This window comes from Osmerus mordax, chromosome 22 (genome assembly GCF_038355195.1).
Source record: "Osmerus mordax isolate fOsmMor3 chromosome 22, fOsmMor3.pri, whole genome shotgun sequence".
Classification (NCBI taxonomy): domain Eukaryota; kingdom Metazoa; phylum Chordata; class Actinopteri; order Osmeriformes; family Osmeridae; genus Osmerus; species Osmerus mordax.
Genome location: NC_090071.1, coordinates 8,605,661 through 8,631,637, shown reverse-complemented (window position 1 = coordinate 8,631,637; position 25,977 = coordinate 8,605,661).

Sequence of the window (25,977 nt, the reverse complement as noted above, 5' to 3'; positions counted from 1 at the left end):
TGGAATACGTCAAACCTTTTAGATGTTTTAGATTTACACCAAATTGTTGCTATGTGGTTAGTTCAAACACTCGCACTTAATCTACAGTTCATTAGTTTTCATAAGGTGGTGAATAAACCAATAAACACACATGAGACTTAGTCCCCTAGTGAGTTGAGCAGTTCAATATAAATGGAATATACTGTAAGCACTTTACAATACCAATCATTGAGCACATGAAATCCAGGGAGACTTGAAAAACACAGTGTGTGTCAGTGAAAACAGTGGATTTGTTGAGACGTCATGAAAATGCTAAATACAATAGAGTTGATTTGACATTCTACATCTCTGGAAACATTGCTTAGTCACTGTACAATTCTGAAAGGTGGGTTGTCATTAGCTATGTCACGTTTACACACTGACATACATGAACTTTAGTTTTGACTGGACGTGACAAAGAATGTTGTTGATTAAAAGTTATTACAAACATAGTCTCACAATTATTATGATGAAAGGATAGGAAGTGAAAGTACAAAATGCATTTGTTTTCACTTGGCCTATGCAGATTGTAAGAGTAGAGGGGAAATTAAAAAAAAACTTTCAATTGTGTTCAAGGGAATCTAATGATTACAGTAGCTTACTATAAGAGCTATCCTCTAGTTCCTCTCGTAAAAACAAAAGGAATTAAATCTGCTTTTAAGTTAAGAATGCCTGAAAATGTCTGCAATGAGGGGACAAGGTGATATACATAGTAATTCTGTATATCTTTGTCCAGTTTGCAAAAGCTTAGGGAAAGCAAAGATTACATGTAAAACTTTTCAAATAAAGTATGTCTCCCTTAACAAAACTCAATTTGTAACTTTAAGTCTTTCTTCTGTGCTGTTTGAAATGTGTTATTGATTGGACGCACAGTCCTTGTTTTCTGCGAGAAATTGTGGTCTCTAGTTTCAGTTGCATTCATTAGTACATCAGACACAGGCATGCTGGGGTCAGTTTATTTTTGGTAGGCCCAGTTGTTTTGACAAAGGCACAACGGTTTTCATTAGAATTAATATAATTTCCATTGCTTCAAAGTCTGCCTCCGTTGCCTGTAATCAAGACGTTGCGCTGTTGGGAATCAGGCCTGGCCGTGTTGGCCTGTCTGCATTTTCTTATTTCACTGTGACACTAGAGGATGCTGCCATATGGTAGGCTGCTCATTTGCATCTACATTCATCAGGGCTTTATTGCAGTATACACATTTAAAGTAAAACTCGGTGGATGGTGGAATCATTAAGAACTAAATAAAGCAAATTATAAAGTATTAAGTGAAACTCTAATAAATAATTGAACTCATTTGAAGATTTTTTTTCATGTAGATGAGACGATGCCTTGAATTTTTTTGGATTGAAACGACAGTACCATAGTAACTAACAAAGAGAATGCTACGGTACACAGTGGGTTTATGATATTGATCTTTCAACCAATTATTTCATGATTATTCTAAAGATTATTCTTAATCAACAATGCAGATATCTATGGCAGATACATTTTTGCGTTTTATAATAGTTTTCAGACTGATCTGCCCAATTGTATCCAATTACTGAAAAGGCACTTATTTAGATTTACCCTGCCATGAAAGGCACCTTAAAACCTTACCAAATAATCCCTTTTTTGTTCTTGCCTTGACACTGTCTGTTGTACTGTAAATGTTCACGTTAAAAACCTCAATTTCATTAGGTTTCACCTCAGAAGATATGCTCTTGGGAATCTGTTCTCATGTCAGGGCCCTTTGTAGCTATTTTTGACTTGCTTAACCTACTTTTAAAATGGCATTCATTTTTGCTCCCCTTTTTTCTTTTGAGTGGAGCATAATCTTATGTTATACAACCTTTACTCCTTTTTTTCAAGGGGGTCACAACTGGCTGTGAGCTTCTGTTTAGGCTTGAACAGATGCTGTGCCAGGTATGCCACTCCAAGGTTTTAAGCACTGCAGGCAGTAGATGGATCACTGACAATAACATGTTTTTACAAGTCATGGACTCATCATTACACAATTTAAAATTAAACACACTACAAATGAGTCTTCATTCATAACACTACCCTGACACTTTAAATTCCAGAGCTTTCAACTACAAGAACATAGTAAATAAATGAATACAAACCTGGCAAGTATTATTCAGCCACCAAAAAACATATGTAAGGATTAGGCAAGTGAGCAGACTGGAAGAGTCAATGGCAAATCATGTCAATGAAAGGGATTATGCAAATCTAGAGGTGGCAACCAATCAATGGCAGTTGGCACTGAAAGAGAATACTGAAAGCAGGAAAAAATTAAGCAAACATGATTCAAAGATTGTCAAAGTGTGCCTCTCAAAAGCATATCTGCTCCCCGAATGAATACAAATGTGTTGCGTGATACTGTGCTCGTTATAACCTTACCTTTAGTTATTCAACCAGGCTAGTCTTTCATTGGAAAGGCTCATGGTTGGCAGAGAGCTGACCATTCCCATAACTCAGCCATGACAGAGTGGGTCGGTGGCAGGGGACTGACCTTTCCCTGACTCCTTCCATCTCTCGGACTGCTTGTATGCTGATCTGGGGGAATGAGGTCTGGCTACCACAGTGCTTTGTGAGCCCCGTGGTAAGCATATCGTGCAGATGCCACGTGCCGGCGGCCACCTCATGCCTCTGCCATGAACCTTGACCCTAAACACGCCCCCTTCTGGGCCTGCATTCCCTTGTGCTCTCCTCCCCTCCCCTTCTGGAGAACATGGATCCGGCCCATGCTGCCAAAGAGGACCGCCTGCGACTGGAATCGCTCATTGCATTGCTGAATGTGACAAATCAACAAAGACAAGCTCCCTCTGAGACTGGGGTGGTAGCTGGAACATGTTATGTGTTCCTGCATTCCACCACAAAAAGGCTCCGAAGAAAAACAGACAACCCATCATGACTCAGAAGTGGAACATGTCTTGTTGATTATCTGAAGGATAGACATCGATGTCCGACATGATTCGTAAAGGAACTAGGTCCTGAGCAGCAGTTGATGCAAGGGTTTGTCATCAGATAGGAGAACAGTTCAATGCAAAATGTGACCTCAACCACAATTTGGAATAAGGCATCAGATACCATAGCTGATGATAACAATTTGATCATATTATGGCATGTCTATATGTACATAATATAACTGAGCTGATTACTGTGTAAACTAATGCAGACGAGAAAACAGACTACCCATTCAGCTGGAATGAGTACTGTTTTAGCAGAACACACTCTTTTGAGTGATTGCTGTTCTCCTCATGCAGTGTGATGGATATATAATTTGCATTCTAATAGATACAATCGGCAGTTGTTTAGTCATAAATCTTGATTCATTGATGTGGATTATCCCACATCTAGATTTTAAACATCAAATTAGCAGCGGGTCCTATTGGTGCTTTGACCCCTGCCGCACATTCTATTTGTTTTACTTTAATTAACTTTCAGACGTGCCTGCTGCTCCCACTAGCTGTATGCCCGTTGTGTTCCCCAGTCTTATCTTTCATTCCGAATCTTAGCAAATGTGTGACACTCTTTTATGTGATATTTCCCATACTGCTCTGGTAATTGGCTTACTAACAAAGGTTGGCCTTTTTTCAGATATTTCATCTGCCAACGTGTAAAACCTAGTTAATGAAATTGCCAGCTAAATAATCTTTCTGTAACTGTAGGAAATAAGTGCTAATAATAACTGCTGCTAAAGAGCCAAACAGTTAACCTAACTGATTGTATGGCTCAGGCGAGCCTTGGCAGTATCATCAGCATCTCCAATAAAGGTTGTCAGTGAAAACTCTGTTCTCCTACTGACCTGCCCCACTTTCCAACAAACATCTCACTGTAACCTTGCCACACTAGGACACAAAGACCCCAGACAGAATAAAAGATACATGTGATGTGACAGTTTGTGGCTGTCACACATTTGGTCTTGCCGTACTTCCCTGATTGCTCTGCAAGATATCTACAGGCCCAAAGCCTTTCTCTCGCAGCTCTGGCAGCCAGCCCGCTGTTGCAAAGAGCTGCAGGAAAGCAGGAGCCGATCACATCATGCAAATCGCTGTCGCTTGTTAGAACGTGCGCAGCATCAGAAAAGAAAAAAACGGGGAGAGGAGAGCACTGCACAGGAGGCTGTGTTTTTCAAAGCCTTTGTGCTTTGTGACCCCCATGGTTTGTTCTTCATGCCTCTGTAGCTATGGTGACAGAGTGTGTGACATGCCATTGGACACCTCAAAGGTCAGTAAGATAAACATATGGCAGCCTGAATAAAATAAACAAAAAATATGTATTTGGGTCGTTTTCCTTCGTCATTTTCAATCCCACCTCTCTTGGTCACTTCTGCTACAGGTGGCTTGCAAGGTGACACAGCACCTTGTCTACAGGACCTAACATATGTCTTAACTTCTGGAAAGCCTGTTTACTCTTTTAGGTAGCATATGGCAATGCCAAAGTTGCCACATTGAGGGTTGTTTACCTCCCACTAGCGCATTCTCTCTGTTGAAGAGTACATAACTGTCATTACAGAAAAAAAGCACCTTTGTGTCTCCAATTTAGTCATAGACAATCTCAGAAGGTATATCTTGGTGTTGCAAATTATCCTGTGTACTTTAGGTGAATGTGGTGTGTGTTTGTGTGTGTGTGTGCGCATTGACATTCCCAAGGGGAAGGACAAACCAATCAGTCCATGATACTGACTCATTTTGATTGAACTGATATTATGCAGTCAGAGACTTACCCAGGAGTCAAATTATTGCCTCAAGCTTTGCTTTAGAAACCAGGTTAATTTGGATGGGTCTTAAGGCCTTGTGTGTTCACACTAGAAAACCCTACTCAGGTGTACACATTGTGACTTGAATCTAACACAGCCGTTTTACATGCAGGCTTTGAGTCGCACAAGAGGGACAAACCCCAGCTAAATATTAATTTTCTTTTTGTCTTATCATGTCAGCACCACATGCATTGCATTGGCAGGATGTTGCCCTGAATAAGTACAACCCAGAGGGAAAGAGTGAAAACTTGGAACATACCTCATCAGAGGAACCTACCAGATGTTGGTGTTGTTCACCCATCAAGCATGAAATTTTGTCTGTAGGGAGATGATTTATAATTTTACTATAACAAAAAAAAAGAAGGAAATAAATATTTGCTTTCCTGCCAGCAGATTCCTGAATGGTTTCCAATATTTGATTATTTTCATTCTCTCACTGCAATATCTTGAAAACAACAATCCATATTGAGCTGTGTATTGTGGTTGATTTGTTTGGCTGGGTGAGGCAATGACCTTCGCTTCTTCTTCATCATTCATTACCATTACCACATTGCCACATTATCATTGCACATTTTGAGGAAATGCCTTACTAAAATAGTTATTTGACTTGTGGTTACACTTTGCTGTCTGTCTCATTCTGAAGTGATTGCACAATGTTCACATGCACTGACTGGTAGGATACTAACTGACACCCCTATGAAAGGATTATGGACTCTTCCATGTAGAGTAGATTACGAAAAGTGATTTCTTCCTCACATATTTCTAAACTCTGTGCTGCTGGTCCAAAGCCTCTCATTCCTATTCCCCAAGTCATTGCTATTTATACCATGGCCTAATTAGAGAAGCGGCCACCCACTAGCTAAACCTATAACCCCTAGATACTACTGAAATAAACAACCCAACAAGTAGCTTGAAAAGAACATGATATAGTCAGACATAGAAATGTGTGTGTGGTCTGATGAGTATGCAATTGTAAAGTGCTACATTTCCTCAAACCTGGGACCATGGTTCACCTTCTAATGCTCACGTTTTAGCAAAGCAGACAAGAAAGAGCCTTCTCAGACAACATTCCTCAAATATCCCCCTTACCTCATCTCTGCGGCACACTGTGTATATCTGCGACAGTGTATGTACTGCAAATATTAGATTCACAGACATATTTGTAGTCGAGTAGGATAACGTTGTCCTATTCTTCTTCCTTTTTTGCAGATAATTGTCACTTGTGTGTGACAGCTATGTGTGTCGATTCAAAGTTGTCAGTACATTCTGGGAATGATGTATTAAAAATGAAAGCAACGCTTAAAGGCGGTGTGCCCCCATGCCATCTCCTATTCCTCTGTCAGTCTTTATCTCATTCTGTGTCACTTCTTTATTTCTCTGTCTATTGGATAGGAGAACCAGGGGAATTGCAAAATCTCTAAATTGAACAAAGACCTCCAATTCCTTGGTGTCATTGAACCCATCATGCTGATGATTTAGTGGCTTGAGTCGAACAATTCAATTAAATCTAAAGGCAGTTCTCAAAGGCAACATACCCAGGTTGTTATTACATTACTGTGTTCTTAAACTGCTGTAACATTGTCAGTGTGTGTAGTTTTACTTTTAAGTTTTACTGTTAAAGTATCACATCAATGTCACATTGATGTCATAAAACAATTTGATGTTGCCACTGTACAGTGACTTTAAAACTTGACATTTCAAGGACAAACACAATAAAGGGGTTTATCACTGAGTCATGGATACTTGGCTTGGAACTGATTCATGGGGAATACAGTATTGCTATAGTAGATAATCTTGCTTTGAATGACACGTTGTATAGAAGATAACTATTAGTGCAAAACAAGAATCTGGCTCCAACATAAAATAATACGTTGTCATATTGTGAAGAAAATAAATGGGCAAAGTGCATTCATTACATGTTCAAAAACCTAAATAACAGATGGGTTCTCTAGCTTTTAGAGACCCTTGCCAAAGCATAGACTGTGTGGTGCCTCGTTACCATGCAAGTGATCCCATAAGTTTACAGTAGAAAATAGGAGTATAAGGGTTACATTACTAATAACAATTTAAATGTTCATGTTCCAAATGAATTCAAAATATTCCCAAAATATTGTGTAATAGATTGTTAATGGTGTGTTTAAGCCATTTAAATGACTTTAAAACATCTCCAGTTTAACACGGAAACTTGAAAATACTTGAAACTGCTTTCCACAACCTAAAGTTGGACATCTTATGATGTTAAGCAGAGTTAAGGGTAAAGGTGGGTTCATGGTGCCCCATTAGTCAGCTCAATAGAATGTGTCCTGGGACACAGTCAGCGGGTGGCAGACATCTGCAGAGGCTTCGGAAAAGACAGGGGACCAAGTCTAGCTGCAGGGGCAGATGGTTAGCAGAGGTAGACCCGTCAAATTAAGGAAGTGAGACTGAGAAAGGTGAACAACTGTCAAAACATACCTAACCTCATGTTTATGAATTTGCTGTGAATTTTGACAAGACCGATAGTGGGGTGACTCCTCAAGGTGTGCCCACAATAAAGTTTAAGTTTAGGAAGATTGGTCCAAGGGGTGATTCTGAAGGCCAGTTTCCGTGTCATTTGCCACAAAAACAAAAGGATGTAAATCCAACCCATACAAAATGCAGTGTTGCAGTCGGTGTTGCATACCTTTTGAAGGTCACAGACAATGACATAGATTGTGCCACACTGTGATTTTTGTGTTCTCTGTAAGATTATGAATAGATTTTAGTTTTTTGTCCAAAATGTAAAAAAACTGGGTTGACTTTTCTTCACAACAGGGGAATTCTGTGCAATATCCACCATCAATGCAAAAGGAGTACAAGATACACAATCATTTAAATATGTCTAGGTAGTTCCAAACAGAACATGAATTAGCCTAAACTCAAAGTATGCTAAACAAACACCCAATCTCTTCGGAAAAAATTGGCTTAGTTAGCGGATATCCACAGTGATTTAATTCACAAGCATGTGTTGCCTATTACCAAATCACTTGATTCAAGTCCAACGCATGTCATGTGGTTCCAACCCTGCTCAGCCATACACAAGAAGGTGGCAGTGTAAAGCACCCTTACGGAAACAGGGAACACAGTGTCATAGACATGAACAGATGCTTGATGAGCTGATCTTACAGCATCTCTCCAGGTTGCTCTGTAGGCGTCTGCTGGTGATTCATGGAGATCAGACAGCGCAAAGCTCTTTGATTCATCATATCTCTGGTGTGTATTTTTTTTTCCTTCTTCTATTCCCCTGAAGTTTGGTAAAGTAGCACCTGCTCTGACTGTTAATATGCATTTTGAGGAATGCAGACATGAGATGTTGCATGCAATATGTGTACCCCTGTTCCACTTAGCATCAAATGTGGTAAACATTTTAATAGTGTAAACGGACAGCCAAGCCAATCACTTTCCCATGTAGTTCCAGTACTCTAAAATAATGGATCTATAATAACTGGTGAAACACAGTTTATGCACAGGTTTTGCACCCAAAAACACACATGCTTTCACTCACACACACACACACACTTTACATTAACATCTTTGAAAAGTCCTGCAAAGCAGTGAGTAAACTTGAATAAACTTTCCGGTGAAATTGTTTTTGCGTTCATGCCTTGCTTAAATCAAGTATTGTTTGAAGCTTTTGAGGTTCTCATTATACAGATGGAAAGTACAAGGGTGCAGCTGAGCCAATACACTGAGTAGGATTTTGGTTTCTCCAATGCCAGGCACTTCTCAAAGGGCAATTGGGCAACAGGACAATTGATTACAATAACTCATCTGTTCGGTTTCATTCATCCAGATTCACCAGCTTGTGGGAAGGCACCGTTAGGATTCATCTGACATTTGGGAAACTTATTTCTTCAATTTGTTTGTCCCATGATTAAAAAAAAACAAATTAATTTTGGCAAGTTAGAGTAGAGTAGTTCGGACCTCAGCATTTTATAAATTGCAGGGCTGTATTGAAAATTTACATGGCTAATTGAAGGTGCCTTTTTAATTGCATCGCACCCTTTTTGATTTGCAAAGGAGTGTAGGTTCCAGAAAGTAATGCCCTTGTTAATCTTCACATTCAAAGCTCCATGCTGGATGCTGGATTTTGTTGTGTGTGCTTGTATGTTTACTGACATTGTTGGTCCCTTGGCTGTGTGATAGTAGATTTCAGATGGATCTCTGTCAGTAATTTCTTATTAAGAAAACTAGACGACAAATTTAGTCATCAATACTTCAAAAGACACAAATAATTCCACAATCTTAGCATTTCATGAATCAGTTTACTACTGTACATGTCCCCTTCTATATCCTCAATATATGCATAGAGTAGCAGGCTGTAATCTAAAAAAGTGTTTACTTTAAGGATACTTTATGTATTGTTTGCCAATAACAGAAGTCAAGAAATACCAGTTCATGTTTTTCAAGCTACAATTTTAAAGGCATGACTGATTATTCAAAGACAATGAAAACAAAAAATGGCCCAGATTGCAATCATAAAGTTCAGAAACTCTGAGATACACATCCGCAACATCTTTGAATTCAGTGAATTAATCATCTTGATGCATTTGTCAAGAATATGCAATAACATTTTAAAAATCCCCACTGTTGCAGGCAGCAGGTTATCCCAGCCCCTGTGTTCAGACACAAGGGGTGGTGAAAACCTGCGGGATATCACAGTGAGAAATTTGGATATGTTTGTGTGCTCTCACTGACAGGATTATTAATGCTTGATTTGGAAATCCATCAAACATTTTGGTGTGATTATTGAAGACTTCTCTTCAACAAATGCTTGTTTTTTTTAATCAATAATTGTAATCTAGCTGCAAAAGGTTATTTTTGCCACTAAGGTGATTCATATAATTGCAAGCAGCCGGATTGCACTGCCATTGCATATGGCACCCCTAAACATAATCAATACTCACATTCTCCATAATCTACTGTCCTGTATTCAGGGGACCTAGGAAACCTGGGGACAGCATAGACAAAATAAGCATATTTGTTTCATGTACTAACAAGTTTGTAGCTCCAGTGATTATCTTGCCTATTTCAGCTTTAGACTTTTGTTCAACTCATACAAAGGCTTCATGGACAGATGGGTCGAGCCCTGATCTCTGTGCTTGTCTAGCCACATTTGAATGGCAGTAAGAACTCTAAACGATCTAGGTCACAGTACGTTTGGAACATCTGTGAACATCTGTGTCTTTTGGACCTTTGCCTTTGAAATGTAGACAATCACACACAAATCTTGATATGTGATGTGGCTTTATCAAATCAACAGTTCTGAATAGTTGCTAAATAATTTCTGCACAGTGACCATGATCTTCAAAGTGAAAGTGTGTGCATTTCTTAAATAAGTCAAATGTTAAATAAAAGTAAACAAGATGATGAGGATGACCTTAGGAAGAAGTTTGGAAATGTGTGAATCACAGCGTTGTCTTATTGCCAAACACTGGGATCAGCTGTAACAGAATATGACAGAAACATGTAAACACTATCCACTCTGCCAACATTGAGATGCAGGCAACCAATGTCATTCAAAGCTTTGCTGTCAAAAATGTACTAGTATTAAAGTGAGATGAACAGCACTTTTGTTAGATATGAGACTTATATATTATTAATTTGTAAAATCATTACACATTCAGGAACCGCAAGTATAGGGAGGTGTTGTGATGCCTAACAAAAAGATCTATTACACAGTAAGTTTCATACGTTGCTGTGAAGCAGTCCATCATTTCTAAATGAATCTATTGCCAGCCCTTGGTTAACAATAGCTGCAAAACAGCAACATTATGTAACATTTGGGGTTAGGAGTTCATGGAGTCATTAAATGCTTTTCTAATTATTATTGATTGAGAGCCAGCAAATCAATGCAAATCTAGAGCCACGGGAGTGAACGATGGAGCTCTTAACTGCACTGAGAAATTCTAAGCATAAACTGAAGGATGTCTGGGAAATAAACAGAGCACTAACTTTTGAAAGATGGTAGACGTGGGCAAGTTTTTCTTCATTTTCCCATTATCTGCAGCCTTGTTATCTCCAAGAGAATAAATTATCTGCATCAGGACAAAATTGAAAAGAACCATAAGATTGAATTTTTTGTTCACTAAGGCATTCGTTTTTCTTTAGAGAAAACTACTGTGACTGCAGAGGAAAATCGTACGTATACAATGTAATATTTTGTTTTGTATGACCTTCTCATTGCATTTGAAGGATATTGGAGGACGTTTTCTCGTCCGTCAACTGTGATTTCTCCCAGGACTATTTTTTCAGATAGCTGTAGTTTCTCAAACTGTCCCTGTAGCATTGTTTAGGAAAGTGGCTTACAGTTACCAAAGCTTGGCAATCAAGATTAAATGTTTCTCCTCATAAGACAATCTGAAGTGTGTCTGGCTCGTTATGTCAGGCAGCCCATGCAAGTGTGCTGGTGATTTTCAAATCACAGCTGGTACACTGGTGTGAAAATTGAATGTTGTTGTTTTTTATTATAAATCAACAGTACAAACTCATTCTCTGTATTAGGTGGCAATAAATGGGAGTGGTTCCTTTAAAAATACTCTAAGCCTCTGAAACAGTCTATACAAATGTGTTACAATTAACTGGAGCAAATCTATCAAGTACTGTGACAAAGGCTCAACAAAAATGCATTAATTGGAAACATCAGAGGTTAACCTTATTATAGCTTTGATAAATTACATTTTGTGTGTTGGCATGTGCGTGTATGGTGCAAGGGAAAGATGTAGACAGTTATTAGAATTGGCTTTAGAACAGAAAGATACTGTAAAATCATTTGTTCTCTGGGTGGAATGCGTTTTTCTGTGGGAGGGTGTGTTGTTCAGAGTCATTCAGACTCATGAATCATAGTGCTATCTGTGCTAAAACACTAACAGAACTTTGGATGACTCTAGGTACTCCAGAATGTTTTGTCATTCTAAGACTAGAGCATATCTTACAAAAACCTGGGAAATTATAGGAATGTGCTCCCAAACTAGTGTAGTGTCCATTTCAGTATGCCAAATAAATCTTTTTTTTTTGTATCCCAAGAGTACATGTACACAGACAGTCATCCTTAATCCACTCACCATCTACAGTGATTGATTGTTTGCACACCGGGACACACAGCCACCTCCTCTGAGGCTGAAATCCAACCACCGGGACAGAACAAAGATACAGGATGATGAAGGAAAAACATACTGTGCAATTTACCTTTCTAGTAATGCATGTATATAAATCCAAGAGAAAAACTCAGTTGTCACGTTCTGTATTCTCTTTTAGTACTACTCATATTTCTACAATATGTGTGCTTATCGGTAAAAATACCAGCATTTGGAGTTTTCCCTTGACTAAATTGATCGTTTCCCATATTCCCACGATCTAACACAGTTAAGATAAACTGGTATCAAAATTCCAATTTGAACCCAAGCTAAAGCAATGAAGTATATATCAGTGTGGGTAGAATATCACCAGAAGTAAAGCAGCCATTAGAATTTAACTGTTTGATTATTTCAGTGAAACTCATTCATGAATATGTAAATAGAATGTTTGGCCTGCCTCTGACCCAGAACCCCTCATGCTGAAGCTTTGCATACCTAAACAGGCAAGGTGAAGAGATCTCTGCATTGGGAGAAGCTCTGTACAGGTGATCTTTCAACGGAATGTTGTTTTCAACAATGTATAGTCAAGTGTACTGTGGCACCACCCAGGACTCTAGACTTTAAGGGCAAATGTACAGGTTGTCAAAGCCATGCTCTCTGTAAATTAAATTAGCAACATGGGGTAGCAAATGGCTTCATGGGTTTATTTTTTACTTGAGTAGTTTGTGGGTGGTCGCTCATGAGGAACATACCATAAAAAAAAAAAAGTGACATCAAGACATTTTATTGATTGGGGGAAAAAGCAAGTTCATTGGCTTAGCTGCCTATATCCTTACAGTAGGTGGGACTGAAAAGTGTGATGGAAAAATACATCACAATCAGAATTAGCTTTAGAGATGAATGGGGCAAACAGTAGCTCTTATTCATTAGGGATCGTTGCTGGGGGTGTCTTACCTGGAAAGTACTCGTCCTAAACCTGAGTTGCAAAAATTACATGCACATCGATTTTCCCTCCTTGCCACATCATCAGCTTGTAGTAGGAAAGTAGGAACATATCCAATGGTATTTCACAAACCTTTCATTTGATGCATAACTACAAATCCTAGACATCTTTATCGTGACAGAAAGACACAGATATCCACTCGTTTCGAAATGAGACCTTGAGAGTTATAAATAGTAGTCCAGTGTAATAGATTTACAGCAATCATAATTGAGCAGACTGGTAGTTGATTGATATTATCAAGATGCCATTTTTAAATAATGACTGAATTGGTCTAGGCAAGAAATCCAATAACAATCCAAGGGAAAATACCAAACCACTGACATGAAGTAAACTATCTATGTAGCACCACATATTGTACACAGTCTAACACTTAATGAAACAGTAGAAATGCAAAAGACGTCTTTGAAGAATTGTCAGAAAGTTGGATGGACGACAAGCGTAAGGGTGGACATACATGAGTCTCTGTGTTTTTCGGGGAATTAATGGTTTTGGAAGGGTATGTGAAGGTGCTCTTGGTTCGCTGGAGCTTCTTATCTCTAAGACGGGAGGCAGAGGGCTAGTTTGTGTGTCAGCGGAAGCCAAAAGCCATATGCATATGGATATGAATGTAAAACCGGGGGCAGAGGCAATGGCATTGTCAGAGTAGTGAACACCTGTTCACCTGCGCATGTCTTTGTGATCAAAGTGTCTTGTCTGCATATTGCATGAGCATCATACATTTTGAAATGCATATTTCAATCTTATATTTCAACAGTTCATTTAAAATGTGACTCTACTTTGTAATAGTTGGCTGTAATTGAAATATTGTGCTTTTATTGGAATGACAATATTGCAGTTGATTCATTTCATTTTCTGATTGTGCTGTACAAATCCGCTTTAACCACTTTAAGGACATCATGATGTCCCTGAACTACCACACTATGAATGAGTGATGAGGTGAACAGCATTAGGGTACAGTACAAACCCAGACCGTTATGGGAACTTAATTGGAACACCTAGCAATAGCTATTAATATGAAGCAGTTGGAGGCCTGTGTTTGATTATTCATTACTTCTTGTCTACATACATACACAGCTGCCTGAGCAGCGTGTACCTTTCTGAGTGTCACCATCTGTTTCGAATGGTTAAAGCACAAACAAATGATTATAGGGAGATGGGGAGAGTGGCTGTGCCTTTGTAAAAAATAAGAAAAAAAAGACAGAAAAGTGCAACACTTAAATGATGGTAATGTATGAATGATCATCCAGCAGATGTTGAAGCTCTGAGATTCCATACTATCCAGCCAAGTACATGCACACTGTAATGTGGACTGTATCATAGGGGAACAGCCCTCTACGGTTGGTAAGTTCTTATTATTTAATTGATCATTCAATGATCTTATATCTCGATTAATCAATGTGAATTTAGCTCTCCAGCTATTCACGAACTTGTATCATTAGATTCTGATTGAGTAATTAATTTTGTGGAGCACATTTGACAGCTTTATGTCATGCACAGTAAAACTTGAAATTGCATAATTATTCTAACGTAGCCTCAGGAATGTTTATCAAAAAGATAACATTGTGACATTGAGGTTATCATTTACTAAGTTGTGATCACAATTTATGGATCAGGGGTGCCTGTTATTGCCCAAATACAGAATAAGAATGATCTCGTAAAGACCCAAAGTACAGTGTGAGGGGAAGTACGACCAGCAAACGAAAATGGTGGCCTCCAAACGAAACAAGAAGAACCCTTGAGTCAAATAAAGTAATGCAACTGCTGAAGGTTTCCACACACTGAGGGGAAACATAGACAACAAAACCCTGCATTTGGTTTGAAAGGAGGGGTAGAGACTAATTCGGTTGAGCTGTTTTGTTCCTTTCCCCCTCATCCTTTCATTCTTAATTAATCTTGGGATTTAAGCTTGTAACAACGTTTGATGCACACCCTTCTACTTTTTGTCATTCATCACTTCACTTTCTAATATATTACAGGCAGAGGATGTGCTTTAGTGGTGCATCAGCCTCTAGACCTTCAAAGGAATAAAATGCAAGAAAATCCATCTTGCTTAGGGCTCATATACTACAGAGGGTTCTGGCAAGATTCCATAAGAGGGGATGCAGATATGATCGTACAGGCAGAACTCACTGCACAGCCGCATTGCAAACCCATTTTAATCCATCATTCCACATAAATTCTAATACTGTTGACTCTCCCGACTTGCACTCTAATCAACTTCATTGGCCAAAGCACTTAGCAAACATCAGGACAGGATTATCTAATGAATCTTGGGAGAATCAAAACCTTCCCCATCCTTATTTGGGGGATGCAAAATGAATAGTTTTTACACAATATACAGCTTTGCATGTTTTGGATATATACACAACTAAAAGTGTACATCTCAGTACCTCGGACTGAGTGACTGATTGACAGTAAGAATTATAACTTTTTTATTCAAGCAGTATATCTGGCCTCTCTCACACTGCAATATGATCATCATTGCCCTCCATAAAACAAAAATAAAACGCAGCCATGCAGAGAATCTTGTTAAAATGCAACTTGTAATTAATCTTTATGCCGCAACACATCAACCTTGCTGACCCTTATTTATGGCATAGACTTTAGATATGGTTCATGAGTCGGTAAAATTGTTCTACTGATTAATAACACATCATTTGCCACTTAAGGTAATACAATTAAACATCTTGTTAGAGTCATATCCCAAAGTGTAGGATTTTTCACACTGATTATATTACAGCGCTATGTAGTGTCTATGAAGAAACTATGGAGTTACTAATGATACTGTGTAGGGGAGCTACAATCTGTACTTCTACTTTAATAGTCTCTACTTTTCCCATGACTTAATAATCAAGTCGCACCATCAAGCTCATGCCTAGAATGAGCAGTCCTGCTATCAAATATGTTTTATTTGTCATGAATCATCAAATTCCATTGAGCACAAGTAATGTGTCTTCTGCAGATGGGGCTGACAAAGTCACAGTTTTGATATGGATAGCTTTTGATGGTGGGCTGACAGCTTTTCACTAGTACCCCCTTTCCTGCTTTTTTCAGTTGTCAGAAAGTATCTTATCCTGCCTTGAAGGTTAGAAGGTTTAGGGTCACTGATAGGTTGGGCTGAGATAAGGGGAATAACTGCTACTCCACATTAAGGGTTAAACTGAGGACGCCCCATATCTGACAGAGAGCTTGTCAATAATGCACCATGCTAGTATTTTAGAACATGGTCCAGTCTGACATAAACCCTCTGTCATGTTATGGTCCAGATTTTCAAAACATAGATGATGGTCTCTAAAGATGAATGTAAAGAACTAAACATACACAGTTGTGAAATGGGTATTTAAGTTTGGTAAGTGAGATATGTTTGTAGCTTCTGAGGACTGAAATATAAACATGGAAATACAAATTCTCCTATTTTTTAAGACAACCTCAGAATAGGCTTTCGTACCAGCGACCAAAACTACAATTTTATAGAGTGAGAATTATATAATGGCCTCCAATTCTCACTATAACTGAATTTATGAGCTTCAGCAGTTTCATCTTATCATGAAAAGCCAAACTTTATTGCCAGCTGTACCTCAAAGAAAATTAAAACCACCTTAAGCCTTTTCATATTTCCATGTCTATTTTGTGACATGGTAGTGCTCATAAATGCTATTACTCTTAAGCAGCTCCCATACACGTTCACCCAGCCACTATGTCAATGAAGACTTCGGTGATCTTCATTAATTTCTTTGTTTCTTTGTTTGAACTGCCATAGCCTCAAAGAAACATAGACAATCTATCTTGACACAAGGCCACTTAAAGCCTCATTAAAAACAAATGTCTCATAGTAGGCATATGAAACTAGCTTTGATATTGTTGATGAGACAGCATGTCTATGAGATCACTGTTATCTGGAAACCATTTTATCCCCAGTGCAGTCTCTAACTGTCACAAAGAACTACATTAAATTCTATACTTTAATTTAAACAATGCCTTCGATGTCTATTCCACAACTGAGGGGTGATGATGAGAAGCAAGAAGACAACAACACTGAATGGAACTGGCCTCTACCCTCAAGCAATGTTGTTTTAGGTTTCCTTCAATGCCATTGGGGGTGCCATGATGCAATATCCCTGTTAAAGGATGCAACTGCATTTTTTCCTCTCGACTTTCTGTCGAAAAGTTCATCCGTCCAATTGAACTACCTTTACACTACCTTCCTGTAGCAAAGTTCTGCAAGGATGTTTTGCATAATTGTGGACATAAATACCGTCCAAAGTAGAGGTCAGCATTTGCGATATTATGTCAAGTTGGCAGAAAGGCAAGCATTTAATTACCATTCTCCATCATCCTCAGATCATTTTCATGAGTGTACCCTAGTGGGTCTTTCAAGAGCCACAGTTTAACTCTCATCTGTGTTCTGTTATGGAAATGTTGGGATAAATATGTTTTAATAGTGGTAAACTGTAAAGCTCCTTTGTTCATTAAAGTCCTGAGACTAGTTTGTCAGATTAAGAGGGGGGCGAAGGATTAAGGTGTTTGACCACCCTGCAGACTGGAGATATTTTAGGATGGGTGGGCACTTCCTATATCCTTTCAATTTATATTCATGACCTGGAAGGGAAGTTCTTGAAAGGGTCAGGAGGAGACATACAGTCATGTGCTAATAAAACAGCTTTTTGATCTTTTATCGTATACAATCCATTGTGAAGAATAGTGAGGTTGTTGTTTGTATTAATTAACTCTTGTTTGGAAAGGACCCCACAAAGAATAGTTGACCATTTGGATGGTCAACTCCTGGAGTTATGACTTCCTGACTTGGAGAGTTCTTATCACCTAGGGGGAAGGAGCTTTGTGATACCAGGTTCTGAGGCTGTGTGATGTATTGTCTTCGGAGAATCTGACTGCTGTTATTGAATGATTGATTGTTTTTAGTGATGACCAGATGGTGTTAGTCTATATAAGACCAGATACGTGGTGGCATGGGGCATTCTCTCTGCTGAATGCTCTCCAGTAGACCAGGGTCCAGAGCACTCTGTTTGGTAAAGTACTGTACAGAATAAATAATTTGTATTAAACCTGCATTTTGAGTATTCAAGCACACAGCGTCTTCAAAACATAATTGTCAGTTCCCATGCATGTTAAGCCTGGGAAAGGCAATCTGCAAAGACATGCATCTGTCAATGATAACTTAAAAAATAAGAGATAATAAAGATTGTTTATACTGATCAGCTGCACCCATTTTAATCTTTATCTTTAAAGTTATGTTTCCTTTGAATAATTCTGGTAATGTAGGTAAATATGGCAGCCAAAGTAAATCAATCTCTAATGCGTGTATCCTTTGATTTCCCTAGATGCCATACAGAGTGGCATTTGCAAATATGAATGGGAATGAACAGCTGTTTAGCATTTTTTTTTGCAATTTTGAAGATAATCAAGAATATTTCTAACTTTTATTTTCAACACAATTGCTTTTCTTTGTTTTTTTGCCTCTGGTGATTCTTAACTTCAACGGGATCAAATCCCTGAAGAAGTCAGGTTTGAGATGTATTTAATTTTCTTAATGTGTACTGTCTTTACTTTCTTTGTTAATTGATAATGCAATTTCTTATATACTTTATAAAGTGATAGAGGCTTAAGCATTTAAACTACTTTGTAATGTAATCAAACTTTGCATTATAAGGTTATTTTGACATGTGCACAAATACATGATGGCTGGCAGGACATTGTTAAAATAATGAGGAATTATTTTGACTTACAACATGTGTACATTACCAGCTGGATGTATGAATATTGTTGAATTAATTATGAAAATATGCTATGCCTTCTACTGCAGTTACAGTATAAGCAAAACATAACCAACAGCTGAGTTGCCTTAGGCAACTAAATCTAATATTTGCTTGGATAATCAAAAAGAGATTATACCAAGTAAGTGTTATCAAGCTTGAATCTTGCCTAAGATGGTTCTTCATTTGGTATGATTTAAGTGCACAACCCCAATTGTTATCATGTGTTGTAACTTTTATTGAACTGAAGTAGCACTTTCACATGTCTGTTTCCTGTTATGCAATAGATCCTAATAACTGTTTGCATCCACCTGAAACTTTAACTAGGTCAATTTGTTTTCTATACAACCACCGACAGACTCACATGCTGTGGGACAACAATCCAACAGAGATGTTTGAATACTATATTCAAAATGTAATTAGTTTCTACTAAGCTCCACAAGTAAATCACACAAAAACAGTCGAGCAGCCGAGTGCAAAAGGTCTCAATTATTATAAAATTATTTAAACCCTCACTTAGAGCCTAAGCAAAGTAAGCAGGGTTGTGTGGTGTGGCCCAGTATTTGATGAACCCACATAATTCACAACACCTATTGTAAATCGGTTCAGCAGTTAGTAACGACTTGGGTAGTACCACCGAGAGCAAGTTAGAGTGGAAGGCTAGATCACAAAGCCTGTTGGAGGCATTTGAGCTGGAGAGAGCACGCTTTCAAGGAGATTATAGAATTAGAGAAGGAATTGAGCAGCAAGAGAATATCCCCTTATTTTAATCCCATATGGGTTTACACTTTGTTTGTAGACGCTGTTTGAGTATTTGGTTGTAGACAGTCAGTAGTTTGCAACCTAGTACAAAAAGGGCGAGTGGAGGAAAAAATGCTAGTGTACTGAGGCTAGAAGAAAGAAATATTCAAACAAGAGGCTTACGAGTGCACTATGCTTTGTGGAACATGACAAAACCAATGTTCCTTTCCAGTATTCTGATTGCTGAGAAGGCTGCTCCAAAGTGGGTCGCTCACGCTGGAATTTCCACACCTATTTTCCTTTGCCTAGATGGTTAGTGTTGACGGGAAGTGTGGTTTTAATTGAGCAAAGAGTGACAATGAAAGCCCCTCACATCCTACAACTTGGCAAGCAAGCTAGCTGGGTGACTCGTCCGGTGCGTTCCTAATTCAGTGATACAAAGTTACTAAATACAGGGGTGGGATCCCAAGTCGCTATGGTAAGTTAGTTAATGTTGCTTTCACACTGTCAGATCTAGACTGGCAAGCTGTGGGTATATCTTTCACACACTAGCTTGCAGAGGATGAAAACCAGCATGCTGAAATAATTGGCAGTTTTCTTTAGGCCGTCAAACCATCACATATTGGCTATGCTACAGGTCTAAAGCTAATTGTCAGTAAGGCTCACATTTTTCAATGCAAGGCATGAACACTTTTTACCAGTCTTGGCAAGCAAAGAGTTATCTCTCAAGTAAGCTTTTGGGTCCTGAAAGTAAAATCAGTTATGAACTTAATAATAAATACACTTAAAATATGTTGGAGGCAACACAAAGCTATTTGTAATGTGTGCTTTAGCACCTTAATGTTACTCCTAGGGTGCCCCCTGTACACTATTGGTGGGACTATAAAGAAGCATAGGTTCCCAGGCATCATTGGAGATGGAACACTTTAAAGCCACTGATATTATTACACATAGTATGCCAACAAACAGTCCTATCTAACAACTGCTTTTCACACCGACAGCCTAATTGTTCTTGATTATGTGCACATTATCCACTGTCCAAACTGTGTTCCATGGATCTGGTCTCCTGGTGATTCTGTCAGCCAGAGGAAGCCTGGAACAGTCTTACCACATCGAGCCACAGAGAGTGATGCCACACCACCCTGACACAGCATCCACGGTGACGTCTGGAAACAAGACCCTGTCACCAGAGCTGAGGGCTTCTGGGACCTCAATCGAAAGGCAGTGACAGGAAACCCATTTGTCGCAGACTCCAGGTTACCAAGGCAGTGTAACCGTGCAGCTGTGCCTGGCAACTGACTGAGGAGCATGTTCTGGAACAGTGAGTGAGGGAATCAACTGTGCCAACGAAGCCTTCAAAGCACTGTGCAGAGTTGCCATTGAGGATTCTGTTCAATGTGGTTGTCTTTCAGAAGTTGAATTGAATTGTTTTAGACAATGCCTTTAACATTTTGTTTATAATCGTTTGAACAGCAATGTGCCACTGTTTACATATGCACCGTTTCAACTGATTTGATATGCACCAAAAAGTTGAGAGGTGTTCTGGTTTAAATGCACAGGGTAGATCCACTTAATAAAAACATAGATGGCTGTACCTATTGAGGGGTTCCGTTCAATTGAACCCTAACATTTCTATTCCTGATTTTAGCGTTTGTCTGTCTCATCTCTCAAACGTAAGCCACAAAGCCCCGGCAAAGGATTACCTTCCTGTTCCCAAAAAAGATGAACACTTGGTTGTAAATTATTCCTGCGACTGTAGCTGTGCACTGCCTGCTGCCTTTTTTTCACCCCAGCATCTATTCTCTTCCCCCTGCCTCCTCCTCCCTCTTTTCCTCAACAAAGCCCTACTCAGCATCCTTGGCAGAGATCACAGGATGAGGAGTAATGAGACAGAGTCGGTCTCCAGTGCTCTGGTACCTGGTGTGAGGCGAGGTGTAATTCATTATTGAACCTGCCTGCAAGGGCTGTCTGGATGGCGTGGAGTGACATAGTCACCCACAGAAAGAGACAATACCCTGTGAGGGGGAAAGGCTGATGACATCACAGTGCTAAAGGCTATCCTACCCCCTTCCCTCTTTCCTCTCCCTCCTCTGTTATGGTCGTTCCGATCGTCTCTTAACCGATTCCTGACTCAGCTTTCTCTCCTCTCATAGGTAGCAGTGTGTGCATCTGCAAGACAAAGGTGAACGCCAATGTCACCCAGCTTAGATGAACTATTAGCTAGGAGTCATAGCCCACTCAGACATGCGCACACACACACACATGCACGCATGCACATACACACACACACACAACTACCATACCTTGAGTCTGCGTTATTTCTGCCAGGCTGAATGGGACTGACATAGCAACAAGATTGCGTCAGAAGCTTTTGGAAGAAGGGAGAAAGCAGGCTGGTGTGTGTGTGTGTAGGGGGGAGGGAAATGATTAAGGTAAAGAAGAGGCTGTTATGCAGTTATGCATTCACTCCTGCTGTTGTCTTGTGGCTGTATGAGACACTGTCCAGTCCAAAGCTGAGATCAAAGGACCAAATCAAAGGCAGATACAGACTGAGGGCAGTCTTGAGATGTGAACATCAGGAGATCTCTGTTCTTTATTTTCTGTGACCTTCTTTGTAGAGAAACACCTGAAGAATACTGATATTTAAATGCATGTGTGTGTGCGCATGCGTGCGTGCTATTTGTGTGGATCATGTGTGGCCGTGTTATTAGCACTAGCAATTTTACAGTGTGTTGACGGTTGAGGAACACAAAATTACTTGGTTTTCATTGTGAACTTTTCCAACCTTTGAAAAGAACAGCATGTGATATTTTACTTTGTAGTGTGTGGCCTTTGTGGCAACACCAAAGAAAATTGGACTTTTGTATCCGCCACAAGAATCAGCGACTGAAATGAACTGCTCATCGTTTAGCAGTGGGAGTGAATGTCCTATCTATTTGAGAGATCTTTTTCAGTGAACAGATGGTTGGTGGGAGACCGTGAGGGAAGGAAAAACAGGCTAAGTAAAAACAATAATCGTTGGACATTTTAAAGGGCAACAAGCTCCCCAATGCACAACATTCTTCACACCGTGGGAAGACGTTCTTAAAATGGAGTATCATAAAAAACATACTTGTCCCTGTGTATTCTTGTGTAGGTCTGCTCTACCAAGCGTCATGCCTCACAACATGAGGACAGACAACACCACAACCGTCAGAAATATTCTGTAGTTTCACCAATCTGTCAGAGCCGGGGGGATGGGGATGCGTTGGAGGCAGCATGGGAAGATTGAAGCGGGAAGCCTAAAAGAAGCATAGCGTGCAGTTGTGTGACAGTTGTTAGGAGAACAAAGACAGTGGATGGAGCGTTGACGCTGGACTTACTGTGAATGCTCTCAGCAGAAAGAAACATGGGAATTTGTGACAGAATACAAAGGGAAATCACAAGTGCTGATGGAGGAATGGAGAGAAGACCAATAGCTGTGTCAGATGGAGAGATGGAGAGAAGACCAATAGCTGTGTCAGATGGAGGGATGACGGTGGCTCAGCCACTCAATTTATGAGTGGCAGACAGTGTTGGGAGCCCTAACCGATCCAAATGACAGTTTCCCAAGCTGAATAACAGCACAGTATGCTATTGGAATGTGGGCTTGTATATATATATGTCAGCAGCAGGTGTGTGTCTGTGGGTATGTGGGTCTTTGTGTGTGTGAATTTGTGATTGTTTGCATTTGTAAGCATTTAAATTCCAATTATGAAGCTGCCAAAAAGCTAAAAAAGCTGTGAATGTTGGTGTGTCACTGCATGAGGGGAGGTGGGCCTGAATCAAGCTCTCCCAGAATTGATGTTGCCCTTAACGGACATTAAAATCCATGTCATATTTTTTGTACAATGTATATAGTAGTTAATTGACTACAAAACCACAACATGGAAATAAATACTGCATTGAAATAAACCAAGGAAATGTGTGGAACTAGATAGTTTGATTAAAAAAAAAGGCCATGGCTGTGTAACAAAATAAGAGATCAAATCAAAAATCAGCCTACTGCTGGGTGGATTGAATGATTGCGGGCCTCTCGTGTACAGCATTTTTTCTTGTCTCTAGTCACAACACAACCCTGTCTCCAAGCAATTGTTTACTAGTAACAATTTAGCTGCTGTTCTATGTGGGTGCCCCTACACTCCCCAGTGTGTTCCATTTCGCCTTACATTTGGCCTCGTGATAATGACATCCTGTGAAGGTTCAACCGGAGTAACATTGGACAGATCTGTGAATGCCCCTAAAATAATTTTAACAGAAAAACAAATAAAAATGTAGCAAGGATCAATGTTCACCGAGTAGGAAAGATGTCATAAATGCTGCTGTAGCATAGCATAGCTTCAATTGATACTATCCTAGGAAATTAACAAAAATATTCATCAGATAACAAAAACGGATCACCTTTCTCTTAAGATGGAGGTGATGGACATATCTCGCCAGTGGAGAAGTGGCTAGAATTCCACAAGGGGGAGAGATAGATGTGTGTAAGTGATATGTGTGACATTTCCCCAAGGAGAGACGTTTTAAAAGAGTAATCCATTTTTTGTCACGATCCACAGAGGCCAAACACAATGAAAGCACTCACTCATTGTCTTTCACCTTAATTAAGCAATCCATCATTAGCTGTCTGAGAACAGAATAGTCTGAAAAAGAGCGGGTTTGATTAAATAAATCCATAGATCCCTAATAAGGCTGCTATAGAACAACTGTGAGGATTTCCTGTGATTCTACTGGATTATATTGTTTTATGGAAGGACAAACAACCTGAATCTGCCACAATCTTGGTGTCATTCTTCTTCAACTTTTTCTCCTCACTGTCAGTCCGAACATCAGTTACAGGGTTTGTTTATGCATGTAAGACCTCCGACAGCATAGGGTTGGATGGATACACCCCATTGTCACATTCCCTTATGGAGCAACCAGGACATGAGTGACAAAGTGTCACGGCTACGTAATCCTTATGATCTCCCAAGACTTCCAACAACATTTGGTTGACAAGGCTGTCTTGTGGTCGATCAAAGTCCAACATACAGAAAACAAAATACTTTTAAGACCGAGAGTGTGTCTACTGGTGAACCCCTTTTTCCATAACCAGAATAGTTATATGTTCAGGCTTTAAAACAGTGAAAGTACTGGATCCAACTGAACCACTGACATCATTTTAGCTGGATGATGAAATGTATTAACAAAATGAATGTTATAAAATAATTCCCTAAAGTGTGTCTAAGAAGTTTGTTGGATGGCACATTATCTGTAATAGAAAAAAAAAAGTCTGACACCTCTCTCTTCTGTAAATGCAAAGCTTTGTACATGGAAATATTTGTTCTGAGAATTGAGGATTGTCAGGAAAAAAATAAAGCTTAAGTGTCACTTTCAGTGGTTTTAAAGCACATAACATTTTAAAGCACACATCTCATTGACATAAGAACATTTTCTCCTGTGCACAGGAGAAAACTAAAATCTACTTTGTTCAACCCATGTGTTTTCCTAATAGAGCTTGCACTATATGAAAAGATATATTCAGTAGTTTTCAGAGAGAACTGTGAACTTATATATTCTTTAAAAACAAACAAACAGTTTGGTATATTAGAGACTTGGGGACGTGAGTTTATAAAGCATTTAAAAGTTATTGGATGCATCACTTCAGCATGTGTTTACACTTGTAAATGTCAGATACAGAAGAAAAAAAACATTTGTGTATATATTTCATCTGTTTTTATGATGACTTCATGAAATATTGTATGCTGCACATGTGTGTTTAGATACGGAACTATCAATTAAGAATATAACATTGATTTATCTTATCACCCTTCTATGTGGGGGAAATCATTAGCAATAACAATAAGCTGACTCCTTTTTTCTGGGTAGGATTGTATAGCCCTTGCATATTTGATTTCCCCATAGATTCACGCTCCATTGCAGTACAGCCATATGCACACCTATGACCGCATTAACCTAGCGGAGCGTTACCTATCCACAGGAGTGCAGCCATTTTATCTCTTTCTTTTAAAATGCCAAACTCAGCACTTGGGAAACAATGTAAAACGTTATGTACACTCACATAACCAGTCACACATAGTCAATATAGCAAAAGAGTAGGTAGTAGTGTCAGTTGGAGGTCTCTACTATCTATGTGTTAACCTCAATCCAAGCAGGTGTGTCTACAGCCTGTCCATTGCACATTTGGTCACACACACACACACTCCCTCAGTGTTGTCCTGATGATTGGTCTGAGTCTAGAGATAGAAGATGTCTCAACAGTCTGTCATTGCTCTTTCCCCCGAGATCTCAGATATGATGCGACAAGTGTGTAAAAACCCAATTCTTGGTGGCTTTTCTGCCTTATTGCTCCCAAGTCTGACAGATAAGAGTTGGTGAGGGGGCATAGATAAGTCTGGGAAGCCATTTGGACATTTTTGAACTAACAGCTACGGTTATCTCCATTTTCTTAATTCTTCCTCTGTAAATTCCCTCCATGTTACTTTCCAGACTGTCCTGAAGTAGTTAAGTCCAAACCAAATGTTCCTAATACATTCCATTTCAAGGAGGATTTTTTCAGATTGCAGATTCAAATGCTACTCTTTCTGG